Source organism: Lissotriton helveticus, chromosome 10, assembly GCF_964261635.1.
Source record: "Lissotriton helveticus chromosome 10, aLisHel1.1, whole genome shotgun sequence".
Lineage (NCBI taxonomy): Eukaryota > Metazoa > Chordata > Amphibia > Caudata > Salamandridae > Lissotriton > Lissotriton helveticus.
In genome coordinates, this window is record NC_136071.1 from 662275234 (window position 1) to 662289944 (window position 14711).

The window sequence follows — 14711 nt, forward strand, 5'->3', positions numbered from 1 at the left end:
TTCACCAGCCAGGAGCCAGGTAGAAAACAGAAATGGAGATATCTCGTTTTGTCTCATGCTTGAGGACTTCATCAGTCCTGGGTATTTCTTTGCATTTTTGTGCGTGTAGTTTGTTTTGTGTTCTGTTGTAAATCCATCACCACAAAACCTGAAGGCAAGCATGAAGCACGACTGGATTAGATACGCCCGACAAAGATCGACTTGAGGTCTCTGGACAGCAAGGCTTGTTAGCTTTGAATTTACACCAGAACTTGGGTGGCATTTAAATAAGAACAGGCGGAGATACTGAGAGACTCAGCGGCTTGGCACGGGATCAGACGGCATTTACCTCCTGACTGCTGACGTACATCCATCTTACATAGGTCAGCGACCACCCGAGCTGCTCCCAAAGGAATGCTTCTTCCAAGCCTCGGTAAAATGTGGGAAATGTGCTACCATTCTCTGGTTCACAGCGAGTGGCTGCCTGCAACAATGATGCGCCTTGATCAGGGCCACTGGTATTATGTGGCAGAAAGGGTCAAATTATGCGGCAGGGTTGAGTAAATGATGTGGCAATAAAAGGAAAATTATGTGGCAGAATGCAGCACATTTTGCAATAGCATTACTGCATTGTTTCATCATTTTTAAAGTTGGTAACACACTGTGGGCATTGGTTGCACCCCATTAGTACCAGTTTAACATCCAAACATAACAATATCCAAAAGAAAGGTGACCAGTCCAGCTTTGTAAATGGCCTTCCACTTCGCGGCAACATGTGTCATTGCATTTTTAGTAACTTTTGAACCGCTTGAACGTGAAACTTTTTTTTGTTAAAATCCAGATTATGTGGCAGATGATGGATTATGTGGCAAATGCAGGAAATCTATAACTATGCGATATTCGCCACAGCCGCACAATTGCATAATTCCAGTGGTTCTCGCCATGATGTAAGCAGATGACTGACTCAGTGAAAGTCCTGCCAACAGAGGCACCAAGAGCTGAACGTACATGAAAAATATTTTTAGATCTGGCCTAAAGACAGCTTTAGGAGTTTTGGCAGCCTCGTTCAAAAAGCAAAAATCCTAGATAAAATAATACATATACATATAGCATCTCTGAGTCATTCTTCTACATCCATTGTTCTGTGAAACTGTCATTCACGTTTTGCTTCTGCTCAACACTCATACAGCATGAGGCAATGTGTCAGCCCACTTTAGCCATAGCTTTCTTGCACTGTGAATGGGAGCATTTTGCAAGATAACATTTACAACTCTACCAAAAATACGTAGTGTATTCAATGGAAGACCTTTTGGTCTAATCTCTCGTATATATTTTTTTACTCCTAAACTATTCATTTTTATTTCATACTAGCTTACCCGTCGCGCGTTGCTGCGTTCTTAGAAGAAAGGCAATTCAAGGAAACTTGTTATGATAACATTCAATTTCCATTGTGTCATTTTTATTGAAACTTATTCATTTTAATATGGAAAACATTTCAAAGTGTCGTTTTAATTCTATTTATTTATTTGAGTGCTTGTGGATACACAATATTTATTTTTTCCCGTCTGGTGCGTACACGAATAAATCAGAAGGTTCTCCGACGCGTGAGCTGGCCACATACAGTTGTCCATGTGAGAAGCATGGATTCTACAAATCTAGTCCACACACTTGCAGCGATTGCCCTTGTGCTTTGTTGATGGTCATTGCAAAAGCGAGTCGCACTGGAAACTGTAAACGTCTGAATTCAAATGGTATATCTGTTGGGATCATTGGAATACGTGGCAACAGTACATCTTCCCCCTTGAATTTCCCATTCAAAATTGTAGCTTTGATGACATTGTTAATCACCTTTTTCCCCGAAAGTCTTGTACTGTTGCAAAGTCGTGGTGCATTGATGTTTCGGAGAAGAATGATAGAGGGCCCTGGGGGGCCGATATTTAAAAAAGTTTTATGCCAGAAACCTTCGCGGGAGTGTACTCAACATTTCCCATTCAAAATTGTAGCTTCGATGACATTGTTAATCATCTTTTTCACCGAAAGTCTTGTACCGTTGCAAAGTCGTGGTGGATTGAAGTTTCGGAGAAGAATGATAGAGGGCCCTGGGTGGCCGATATTTAAAAATGTTTTATGCCAGAAACCTTCGCGGGAGTGTACTCAACAACTTCCCAAAGTTTCATGGCGATCGGATGAATGGTGTAGAAATGCATAAAGGACAAACAGACAGACATACATTCGTTTTTTTATATATATAGATAGATATGCATGTAACAACAAAAGCTTGACAATTATGAATGTTGGACCTATTTGCTTGTTCTTGTTATAGTTGACCAGAAGTCCCACATTGACGTGTTATATTGCAAGAGTTCTGTGCTGTAGAAAAGGGTTTTTCACTTCCATAGGATGTCAAATTAAGTTCCCTAATGTACAACCGAGTGCTTAGTTTGAGCCCGTGGTTTCCCGTGCTTGGCACCGGCACTTAATTGTCAGCACCTGCACTTGGGATATCCTGTCTCAAGGTGGCGCTCTCTAGGTAATTTAGAGATGATCATAACAACAGTTAATTATGAATACTATGGCCTAGACGTATCAAGATTCCATTTTGCGAATCTTAAATAGCGATTTTTAGCGAATCGCTATTTAGAATTAGCAAAATGGAATGTATGTAAAAAATCGCTTTTTTTTAGCGATTCCTTATTATTCTTTATTTGCGAATTCGCATTTTGTGAATTCGCAAATAAGGAATAATTTCCCATGCATTCCTATGGGCCAGGAGGCCCATAGGAATGATTGTGAAGTAATTCTCAAATTGCGAATTCGCAATTTGCTATTCGCAATTTGAGAATTATTTCAAGGGTGCAGGGGTGTCTCATGGACACCCTGCTGCACCCCTGAAACTTACATGTGTGTGCATATGGCGCACATACATGCCCTATGGGCATGTATGTGGGTCGCATGCCACCCTCAAAGTTGCAAAATGTTGGGTTTTGAAAGGATTTCGCAAATTAACACGAACCTCAAATTGGTGTTAATTTGCGATTCCTTAACCTGAATTCGCAATTGAAAAAAGCTTCATACATGGCATTTAAGGAATCGCAAAATTGCGATTCCTTAAATGCTTAAGCAAAATAAGGAATCGCAAATTTCTGCGATTCCTTATTTTGCTAATTCCACATACATCCCAAAAGATGCACAATGTCCGTTTGCGATTCGTTAAGGCCGAAATTCTGCGAATTTCGGCCTTAACGAATCGCAAAAGGCTTGATACATCTAGGCCTATATTCATTAAAAATTACTATTACTTGCTGCCCAAGCCATTGTTATAGCTTTGGGGGCCTGAAATAGTTTGAACTGTCACACTTGTAAGAGTGTGATGGTTAGTAGTTGTGTTGTTATTATCATTGACAGCATGTCAGGGGCGATGTGTGGTGAAAGCTACAGTGGCCTCATGATGCAAGCCCTAGCACTTATTGTTTTACAAATTAAGCACTGTACAACAATCTATCCATTCTAACAACAACTAGTGGTATCACTTGCACTGTTTCGTGAAATGGCTGTAAAAGTTACAGATATGGAGCTGAGTAATGAAAGGTAATATAGAGTAATTGAAATGCCCAATATGCCATACTGTATGTTTTTTGATGACGGAGTTTAGAACAGTATGTGCTTGAAGTGGGGTAAGAAATGTTTCAGGACCACACAAATTAGGGTCAGATGTGTTGGGAACCAGAAAGAGTAAAGTCCTGACAGGCCAAGTCGGTGATAGCCTAGGTTTGCTAGTACATATGTGTTCTTTTAAATACTCTGCCCTGAAAAAAGTATGACAAGAGAAATGCTATAGTAAAGTTGTGCTAGCTTACTTTGTTGGTCACCAACAGGTCAGATGTTAAGGTTTGTCTGGGCAGTGACGGCTGGTGCATTATGGAAGTAGTGAGGCCCAACAGCAGAATCCAGCACTGTGCCTCTGGCCTTGCCAATCCCCGGAGCAGACATTTACTTCACACACAAGCAGACATGCATACATACACACACAGTTTCAGGCACACACACAAAAACATTCATACATACGTACACATGCAATTCCCAGCACACAGATAAACAAACTCAATAAAAACTTTAATTCAGAAAAAACGTACTGGAGGTAGGCCCACGCTTTCGAACACTCCCATCACTCTGCAGAAGCCGGAGGCCGACCCACAAGCTTTCACCCAACCGGAAGCTGGAATAGGGTTGAAGGTACTGAGGTAGACCTTTTTCTCTGTTCCAGATTTTAATTGGGCAAGAGGGCATATGATTGACAAGCCCAGAAGCTCCATTTTGTGACATGCGGCACAGCGTGACATTAGTGCAGCATGTCAGATATGTTTTGTGTGTGTGTTAGACTGGGCTGTAACAGCTCCTGCCTGACACATGCTCAAAACAGGTAGTGGAGCCCTATTTTGCTGCCAACTTGACATTACAGAATTTATATTCAAACAAACGATCCGTGACATCGTTTGTTCTCATATTAAAGCTGCAATATGCCAGCAGTAGTGGCATAGGGTTGACACCCATGTGCTCCCTAGAGGAAGCCGCTGTTGGGTCTGGGGTTACGGCACATGACACAGATCTCTAGAAATTCAGGGAGTTTTGGGGTGACAGGTCACTTGGTTTATGCACTTGGACCTGGCCGGACAAAGAACGCAAATCAGCCCTGGCAATTCAGTCGGACCAGGGGGTGAAGGTGGTGGGGGTGCCAGTGTGAAGTGCTGCTGCTGCTTTTGTTATAGGGGGTCAATATTGCAGCACTACTACAAAAAAAGTCCCCATTAACAAAAAAACGCTCCCCACCAGTCAAAAAACAGCCCCCACCCTTCCAGCCCACTTGGAAAATGCCCGATGCCCACTACGGCTAGTCTGGTCCTGACTTGGACCTAGGCATGTTATCTGATGGTTACAGATTCGTACCATTTTCAATGGGTTTATGATGCAGTGTGGTCCAGGTTATCCCGCTTGCAGTGATGCTTGTGGAAACGACATGTCAGAAGTTTTGATGCTTAAGCAGCCACAGCAAATATCTGCATGTCACCTGCAATTTACTGGTTGAGGCTGTAACTCAAACTTTCATTCTTTTAAGGTTGATCAGATAAGTACAACTGAGTCTGACAGTATTTAACACTTGTTATTAATTGTGAAAAGAAAAGATCAATTACTTTTGTATTTTCTGGTATGTATGTGGTCATCCTTAATACAACTGCAAAAATAGACTTAATTAAGATGCATATAGTATACACTAAATATGTGTGATATTCTCCATGGCTAACTTAAACACACGACATTATTGTGTCTTCAGTGTGATAGGCCTTGTATCGGCCTTGCAGTGTCAGCAGCAGACAGAGACACATGTTGGTATCAGCATACACACATGCGCCTCCAGTAGCGTAGCAAGGGGGAGTGGCGGGGGCGGTCCACCACGGGCGGTGCGAGTTTTGAGGGCAGCAGCCTCCACCACTGCTCTTACCAGTGGCCAGCAAACGTAGGAACTGCCAGCACCCCCTCCCCACTCTTATGAATGCGGCGGGGTAGCAAACACTGGGACCGCCACGGGCACCAAAAGCCCGACCTATGCCACTCTGTGCCTCTTTTATTTATAGGTTTATAAGTATAGTCTTCATATTGGGAACAAAACAAAATAATCCTAATTAGAGGGTAACCAACGAGTCCCTCGCACTCGGGCTGTTTGTCTCTCTTTGTTTCTACTAGGGTGATCATTCACATTTTCCTCACTTTTCTTTTTTAAGTCTTTTATGTTTCTTGGATTTAAGAAAATATTTAGTCTTCATATCAGAGGTTCTCTCTTGCATAACATGAATGGGTGTATCTCTGTTACCCTTGATGTGCTGCAGAGTGTGAAGACAAGGTGTGGAAGGGTCCAGATGGGCTCCCATTGTGTCCTGCATCCAGGGCACACATGTTGAAAGGAATTGTAGAGTATCTTTATAGTGAGACAATTTGTGCAGGGCACACTCACGGGGGAAGGAGCAGAATCCAATCAACATTCATCAAAATTGCTGAAACTATAACCTACCTGCTAAATCCAGGTACTGTCCTCAGGACAATCTGATGTGTGTCCAGCTTGCAGGTGGTCAGTAACCTCAAAAATGTAATATCTTGATATTATGCACTCTAGGAGCCTTGCATTCTAGGCGGACTCTATACAAGAATTATATAACTTGCTGAGAGGTTTTAAGGAGTGATTATAAAAGCTATGATGCAATGCATGCTGTGTGTGAACGTATTTTGAGGAATAAAAGATATCTGTTACAGAGCTCTGTGTGTGTTGTTTTTTTTTGCATACTCCCAGCTGGGGAAGACGCTACAACTAGAGACAAGTAGGGGATACGTGCACCAAAGAAACAAGGCTGCTCTCCCTGAGACTTTGCAATGGTACAGTAAACTGCTTGTGCGTGCCTCATGCACCACGAATCGATGAAAAGCAGCCTGCAGGTGGTGTATGTGGAGTCAGAGAACCCCTCCATCCCATACACAGCTATCGAACAATTTTAAGACCCTGCAAAGGAGCACATTTGGAAAGCCCACCAGAACCGGCTGGCAAGACCGAAAGAAGAGATACTGCGTCGCGCCATAACATAGAGCCATCATCCATACGAAACAAACACTAAAGGCAGTGACAACCAAGTATGAAAGCAGAAACGTACTTACTGGCACAAGCAAGTGAAGTGCTATACAAACTCAAGATCGGACAAGACAACCAGGTTCAAGCAACTAGAGTGTTGCGTGGAGAGGTAGCCAATCCTGTTTGCATGAAGAACGCTATCTGAACATCGCATGCTCTCAATGGTGACAGAAGGGAGAGCAAAATGCAATGCTGCTGTGTATCTGAAACCACCACTGCCATTCGTCACAGCGAAGAAGCAGAACATTGGTTCCAGGAGGGCTGCATGAATCGAAACGTTTGATGATTTTATAGATGCGCTAGAAGATGATAAGAAAATCATGAAATATTTGAAAAATGTTGCCAGTGATGGAATGTAAGAAGTGCTGAAAAAAGTTTCACAAACTGATGCAATGTCATACCAAAAGATAAAAGAAGCTTTGGAAGTCAAATTCAATCCAATGACAAATGTCAACCATGAAAGGTACATTTTCAACAAAGCATGAAAACAGGCTGATGAAACGACGGATGAGTTTGTTGAGAGACTTGACACACTCAAACACTGTAAGTTCTGTGACTTCAATGATGAAGTCAGGTGCCTCAGAGTCATCAATGGTTGTCTTTCAGACTCTTTCAGAAAACAAATGCTGAGAGAGACACTCAGTTTAGAGAAGATGATAATGGCTTGCCTACGGCCATACCACCCTGAATGCGCCCAATCTCGTCCGATCTCGGACGCTAAGCAGGGTCGGGCCTGGTTAGTACTTGGATGGGAGACCGCCTGGGAATACCAGGTGCTGTAGGCATTTTAATAAAAAAAAAAAAAAAAAAAAAAAAAAAAAAAGATGATAATGGCTGCAAGAGCAGGAGAATGAGCATAACGACAAGCCATTGATATGGAATCAGGAACAGTGCACAGTGAGTCAGCGTTGACTATGAAAAGCAAGCAGAAGCACAAAATAGATGCACACAAGTCAACGTCTTCAAAGAAGAAACAGTTATGCTTCCAATGTGGGTTTCATTTCCCCATGTCCAGCCATAGGACAGATATGCAAAGGCTATGGGAAAGAAAACCACTTCATAATGGTCTGCAAAGCAAAAAAGAAACCAATTGCGTCACATCGAGAAGAGAAAATGGACGCCAGAAGGTTCCAGAAGCATTCTTGCCACTCCCACCAAAGGACAACATCAGTTATGACAAGTAGAAAATAAAGTAAGGTCGATCGTCGTCATGCTTATCATATAAAGGATCTTCAACATCATTATTAAGTGCTAGTGAAGAAGATGGATGTGTGTTGATATCGAGTAAGGATTGACATGCACATGTAGGATTAGCAGCTTGCAAAGAAGATCAAAAGTCAAAGAATAATCACCGAACTGCGCGACAAAATTCATTTGGACACTGTCCCAAAGCTACATTAAAGGTGAACCTTCATTATAGACAGCGGTGCATCAATTATTATCATGCCAGTAGAAATGTTTAATAGCTTATCTCCTATGCCATTCCTTATCAAACATGATGGTATACACGTGGCCTGCTTATAAACTGTTACAGAATCAAGGGTCATTTACAGCAACCATGCAACATAAGACGATGTCAGTGCAAGCGACAATTTATGTCTTTCAGGAAACTACATCTTGCCCATGCCTACTCCACCCTGCTCCTGCTGCTGACATGGGACTGATATCTCTCAACTACATAATCTGTGCTCAATCTGAAACTGTGAGTCAGATCCCGCTGTTATATCATGGCTAGGAAGACTCAAGAAAATGAAAGTGCAACTTCATATTAATGAGGACATTCACCCTGCTGTCCAACAGCACTGCAGAGTCGCTTTCCACCTACAAGAAGCCATTGAGAAAGAACTAGAAACACTGTTGAAGCCTGACATCATTGAACACTCCACCTGTCCTATGCAATGTTTCACCCATAGTTGTGGTGACAAAAAAGGACAGTGGAGGTGCATTGCACATTTGTGTTGATAGATATGCACCAGGCCAACAAAGAAGTCCTGCCCTGAACAAAGGATACCATCAACTTGAGCTGGAAGAGAACTGTAAGTGCATTACAACTTTTTCAACTTATGTTGGTTTGTTCAGATACACAAGACTGAGTTTTTTGAATGTCTTCGGCAGTGGAGATATTTCAGGATGTTATTCACATCACAGAGTAATTCAATCTGTTACATATGCTTTCAATCACAGTTATGATGACATACTGATATTTGGAACAAAATGAACAAGACAAAGCTCTTACACAAGTGTGCCAATTACTTGCTGAATGCAGCAAAGTTTGAGTTTCACAAAACCAAACTTACATTCTTTAGGCACATATTCTCTGATAGTGGAATGACTCCTGACCTGGATAAAGTGCAAGCACTGTCATCTGCTTGCCCCCCACAAGATGTAACCCTGCTGCGACCCTTCTTAGGCATGGCCAGCAATTGCTCAATATACATTCATGAATTTTCTCCAGTGAGTGCCCCATAGAGAAACTTAAAAAAGAGAAATATCCCATTCCAGTGGTCTCCTTAATGCAACCAAAGTTTCAAAGAAATAAAGCATGCAATTGAGAATGCAACCGAAATGGCCTATTTTGACCCCAAGTTACACACTGAGATCACATTAGATGAGAGCCTGGTGGGGTTGGGGGAAACTCTTACTGAACACAATGTCCATTCAAATGCTCAGAGTGGCCTTTGCCAGTAGAAGCTAGTCTGAAACAGAACGTGCCTATTATCAGCCAGAAAAGGAGATTATGGCTGTTTGGCCTGCAAACATTATCATGTGGTCTTATTTGGGAAAAGTTTCACTATCATCACAGACAACCAGGCATTGCTCAACATCTTTGGAAACCCGAAAGCTAATATGCCCTCTTGCATCAAGAGGTGGGGATTGCAACTCCAAGAGTACGACTCCAATTGTACACCAGCATGGGACAGACCAAAACCTTGCAGATTACTTTTCTTGCGTGCCTCTACATCACCACAGTTCAAAATCCAAAGTGGCTGATGAGTTTCTCAACTTCTTTGGGAGGCCCAGGACACTTGGACCTCACCATTGAACAGATTCTTGCTACTACCAATGCATTTAAAGACATACTCATCCCCAAATACCTCACTACAATGCAATCTTCGAAGAAAAGTATTTGACCCTTTGTTGATGATGTTAAATTCAAAAAATTCAAAAATGTACAGTAGGAGCTATCCATTATCCGAGAAGGTATCATATTGAGAGGATTGAGAATTGTCATACCTGAGAGCCTGAGACAGCAAGTCATTGAGCTGGCCCAAGAAGGACATTGTGGCACTGTAGCCATCAAAAAAGCCCTAAGAGACCAAGAGTGGTTCCCTTGCGTAGATGAACGAATTGAGAAAGAGCTGAAAGCGTGCCATCTTTGTAACTGTTTTTTTCCCTCAAGGTGACGCAGCATCCACTGACAAAGTTCGTACCTTCCTGAACATGCCTGGGGAGAGTTGTAGTTGATTTCTTTGGGCCTCAGGGAAATGGACGTCATCTCATGATAGTCATTGATGAATATTCCTGTTTTAATTTGGGGGAAGAATTATCATTGGCAACCCATGGCAAAGTCAAATCTGATAATGGCTCACTTTTCAATAGCAGAGAAATCAAGGAGTTTTCTGGCTCAACCCAGTGTCAAGCATCAAAAGAGTACACATCTCTATCTCCAGGCCAATGATGTTATTGAAAAATTTATGGGCACCGTCAAGAGGGTAATTCAGCGAGCATGATGGAGGGAATCGATCTAAACTAAACCATGTGCCGAGCCCTTCATGCCTATCAACCAACTCCTCACTCCACAATTGGTGAAAGTCAAGCCACCTTGCTATTTGGGAGAACCATCGGAAACAAACTACCAGAACGGACATCAGACCGATCAATGAATGCTGATGAGGTTTGTGTCACAAACACTTCTCAAAAGTGCAAAATGAAAATATATGCCAATCAATACCGATGTGCCCAGGAAAACGTTTTAAACAAAAGAGCCTAGGCACTGGTAAAACTGAATAAAAAGTGGAAAACAGACACTCCATTTGCTGTCAACTTTTCGAGGGTTATAACATTAAAAGAACACAAGGTGACATTGCATTTTCCTGGAGAATCCATCACATGGGACTCATTATACTTTAATATCCTACCTCGATGTTCGTCAGCTCCTGAGGTCAAAAGTGGGGTGACCCTGCCTAAATTCTTAATTCAAGCATCTGAGCCTGTGTCATTGCTGCCCAATCAAGGTGCACCCAAACAACCTCAACCCAGCCAATCTGGAAGACCGTTGTGAGCACCTCGATAACTCATTGAGGAACTTTTATGCTAATGCTGTCTGTACCTTTTATTTAACAAAGGGGGAGATGCCGTGTCTTGATATTATGCATGCTAGGACCCTTGCGGTTCTGGGTGTACTCTAAACAGGAATTATTTAATCTGCTGGAAGGTGTTAAGGTGTAGCTATAAAAGTTATGACGCAATGTATGCAGTGTGTGATAGTATGTTGATGAATAGAAACATCTGTTACAGAGCTCTGTGTGTGGCATGTTCATTTGCATGTTCCTGGACTGGGGAAGATGCTACAGAAGGCACTTTTACATTCTGCTGATTACTTCAATCAAGTGATTTTGATGATCAGTTAGATGAAATATTCACCAAAGCGTTTGAAGACAGGAAGCATGCCTTGACTTACAAGGACCATAGTTATTCATCAGCAGGTCATAACTATTGGGAATCCGGAAAATGAATGGTCACTCCTCAAGGTCTTAACACCGGAAGTGCTTTCAGCCTAAGAAGTCTGCTAAAATTTCTGAAGTAATTTCCCAATCTTGAATGAAATAAAATGAAAAGACCATTTGTTGAGCGTGGTAGCTACCCTAAGGTGTCCTAGCGCTACGGACAAACGCGTGTGGATAAACAGTTGGATACTAGTCTGATTTGTTAAAAAGCTGGGTTTTTAGATGTTTGCGGAAAGAGAATACATTAGGCTCTGATCGCAGATTGAGGGGTAGGGAGTACCAGAGTTTAGCTGAGTTATAGGAGAACGAACGGCCCCCACATTTGGCTCTCTGAATCCTGGGTACTGTGACAAGGAAGGAAGAAGCTGATCTGAGCTATCTGTTCGGGTGGTAGGGGGTGATCAGTGAATGATTAATGATGGCACCCATTTTCCAGAAGGCTCGGTGAACGATGCACAGGCCCTTCAATTCAATTCTTTCCCTGACTGGGAGCCAATGAAGATTCTTCTGTCCAGTTTTGACAGGGAGGCGACGAGGGATCTGAAAGAGGGTTCGTGCTGCACAATTTTGGATAACCTGGAGCTTGCGTAGGGTGGCCTGAGGGGCCCCTAGGTAAAGGGCATTCCCAAAGTCCATGTGTGACAGAATAAGACCCTGGATCATAATCTGCCTCGCCTGGAACGGTAGTAAGGGAAGGATTTTCCGGATAAGCCTAAGTAGACAGATGCAGGTAGCTGAAAGTTTGGCTGCTTAGCAGTTAAAGTTAAGGGACTTATCCAGCCAGATGCCCAGGCTCTTAATTGTGTCCTTGTGTATGGGGGCGGGTCCAAGACAGGTAGGCCACAGAGAGTCAATAGTAAGATTAGGGGATTTACCTAAGAGCATCAGCTCAGTCTTGTCTCCGTTCAACTTGAGACAAGACAATGTCATCCATGAGGTCACTGTTTCTAAGCAGTCCCTCAGGTTATTGGGCGCGGTGTGTAGTTGGTTAGGAGCCACCACTAGCTGAGTGTCGTCCGCATAGGTGATGATTTTTATCCCAAAGGGGCAGACAATCTCAGCTAGGGGGCTCATATATATATTGAAAAGCTTAGGGCGCAGCCAAGAGGCTTGCTAGGGGAGGTGGTTTCGCCCTCAAAGACCTGGAAGGAGCGATCTGACAGGAAATCCAAGCAATTGCTCAATTGCAATTGCTTGAGCAATTGCTCAAGCAATTGCTCAAACCAAGCAATTGCTTTCTTTGAGACTCCTAGGCTGGTAAGTCGTTGCAGTAGGATGTTATGGTTTACAGTGTCGAAGGCAGCACTTAGGTCAAGGAGGATGATAGCTGCAGAGCCTCCTTGATCCATCATCTTCCTTGCCTCGTCTGTCACTGCAACGAGGGCGGTCTCGTCCCATGCATGGGGCAGAATCTCATCTGGGAGGGGTCGAGCAGGTGGTTGATCTCCAGGAACTCCGCCAATACGCTGTTGACGTGTTTGTCAAGGATCTTGCTCAGCCAGGGTAGTAGGGAGATTGGTCGGTAATTCCCTGGGTTGTCTGGATCTAGTTTGGATTTTTCAAGGAGGGCTTTAAACATGGCCCGCTCCCAGGGGAGTGGGCCAGTCCCCATGGATAGAGAGGCATTAAGCAAATCAAGGATGGTGGGTAGAGTGTGCCTGGTGACTGGCAGCAGAGTATGCATGGGTCCCGGGTCATCCCGCTGGATTTCACCTGATGCATAATGGATTGTAGCATGGTGGAATCAAAAAGGGGAAAGTTTTCGAGTGTTGCTGAGGGATGAAGCCCCAGCTCATGTGGTTTGGTTGGCAAAGTGGGAGTCTGAGTGTGGGAAAAGTAGGTATAAATGGTTTGTATTTTATGGAAAAAGAACTCTGCCAGGCCATTACAGCTGGTTTGTGCGTTAATGGAGTTTTGAGGCTTTTCTGGGAGCTTAAGAAGGGTTTTTGCAATTTTATATATTTCCTTAGGCCTGGAGGCAGCTGTGTTAATCTTATTTTCGAAAAAGGCCGCTTGCGTGATTCTAATTTCATTTTCATAGGTTGTTATCGCAGCTCTATATGCAGTTTTTCTGGAGGGTGAGTAGCGTAATCGTCACTTCCTCTCCAGTTTTTAGGTCTCGCCTGTCGATGCGCATGCGCATCGAGCTTGCGAGACTATGGGGGCTTAACCACTCTTTAACTAACTTGCAAGGAATCGTGGCGATTCCTTGCAGTGCCCGTGACTTTTAAGCTCAATGCGCATGCGCTTAGAGCTTAAAAGCGCGTGCACATCTCACAGCCTCCCCCAGCTCCGCCCCCTCCTCTCCTGCCCGCCGTGTCGCATTTCTCCTCCCCCCACCCCTTCTCTCTCGTCCAGCCGTCGTGTTTATTTATTGTTTTACCCGCTCCGCCCCCTCCCCTGCCCGCCGTGTCGCATCGTCATGGCAGCTTTGAAAGTAGGGGCAGAAGAGCGCCACTCTCTCTCCCAGCACACCTCCCCCTCCAGCATCCACTCCCCCCTTGTCTCTCTGTGCCCGCCCCCACCACTCCTAATGAGCTGCTTGTTTTCATTTGCAGTACACCATGTGCGCATTTACTTTCATAACGGTGGCTCACCGTTTTAACTTGTTTTAATTTCCCAATCTGACCAAAAGGTTTGCCGATGCCTGACGTGCTACTGACCTCTCCACAGCCATGCCTACCTAATGGAGTACATGCTTGAATATATGTATATAGCCAGGCAAATTTTTTTACCCGCTCCGCCCCCTCCCCGCCGTGTCACGTCTCTCTGTGCCCGCCCCCACCACTCCTAATGAGCTGCTTGTTTTCATTTGCAGTACACCATGTGCGCATTTACTTTCAGAACGGTGGCTCACCGTTTTAACTTGTTTTAATTTCCCAATCTGACCAAAAGGTTTGCCGATGCCTGACGTGCTACTGACCTCTCCACAGCCATGCCTACCTAATGGAGTACATGCTTGAATATATGTATATAGCCAGGCAAATATAAAGTACAACAAAAAAAACATTTGTCGCATTTCTTCTCCCCCCTCCCCTGCCTTCCCTCCGTCTCTCTTTTTTTTTTTTACCCAAAACATTTGTCGCATTTCTCCTCCCCCCCCCTTCTCTGCCTTCCCTCTGTCCTTCAGTTGCTTCATGCCTTTGCTTGACCTCTTTTCCTTCATTCTTTTCGTAACCTCTACTCCTACTCCGCCTTTCAGCATCCTTTCATCCCCTTCCTCCTCCCCCTCACTTCAGCTCTCCCTTCTCGTTTCCTCTCTCTTCTAAACACGTCATTCGTCCCTGCCTTCAATATCCTCTCTTCTTTCCCTCATCCGGCCCCCTCCATGT

The 14711-nt window shown here is 43.7% G+C and overlaps 1 long non-coding RNA gene and 1 other non-coding gene across 12 annotated transcripts in view; both read left to right on the plus strand.

Moving 5' to 3' along the window:
• Nucleotides 1–14711, plus strand: part of LOC144785443 (uncharacterized) — a 226397-nt gene that overhangs the window by 132183 nt on the left and 79503 nt on the right. The gene's annotated exons all lie outside the window — the stretch shown is intronic.
• On the plus strand, nucleotides 7319–7437 carry LOC144786491 (5S ribosomal RNA). Its single transcript, XR_013602223.1, has one exon. It is a non-coding gene; the product is annotated as a 5S ribosomal RNA (ribosomal RNA).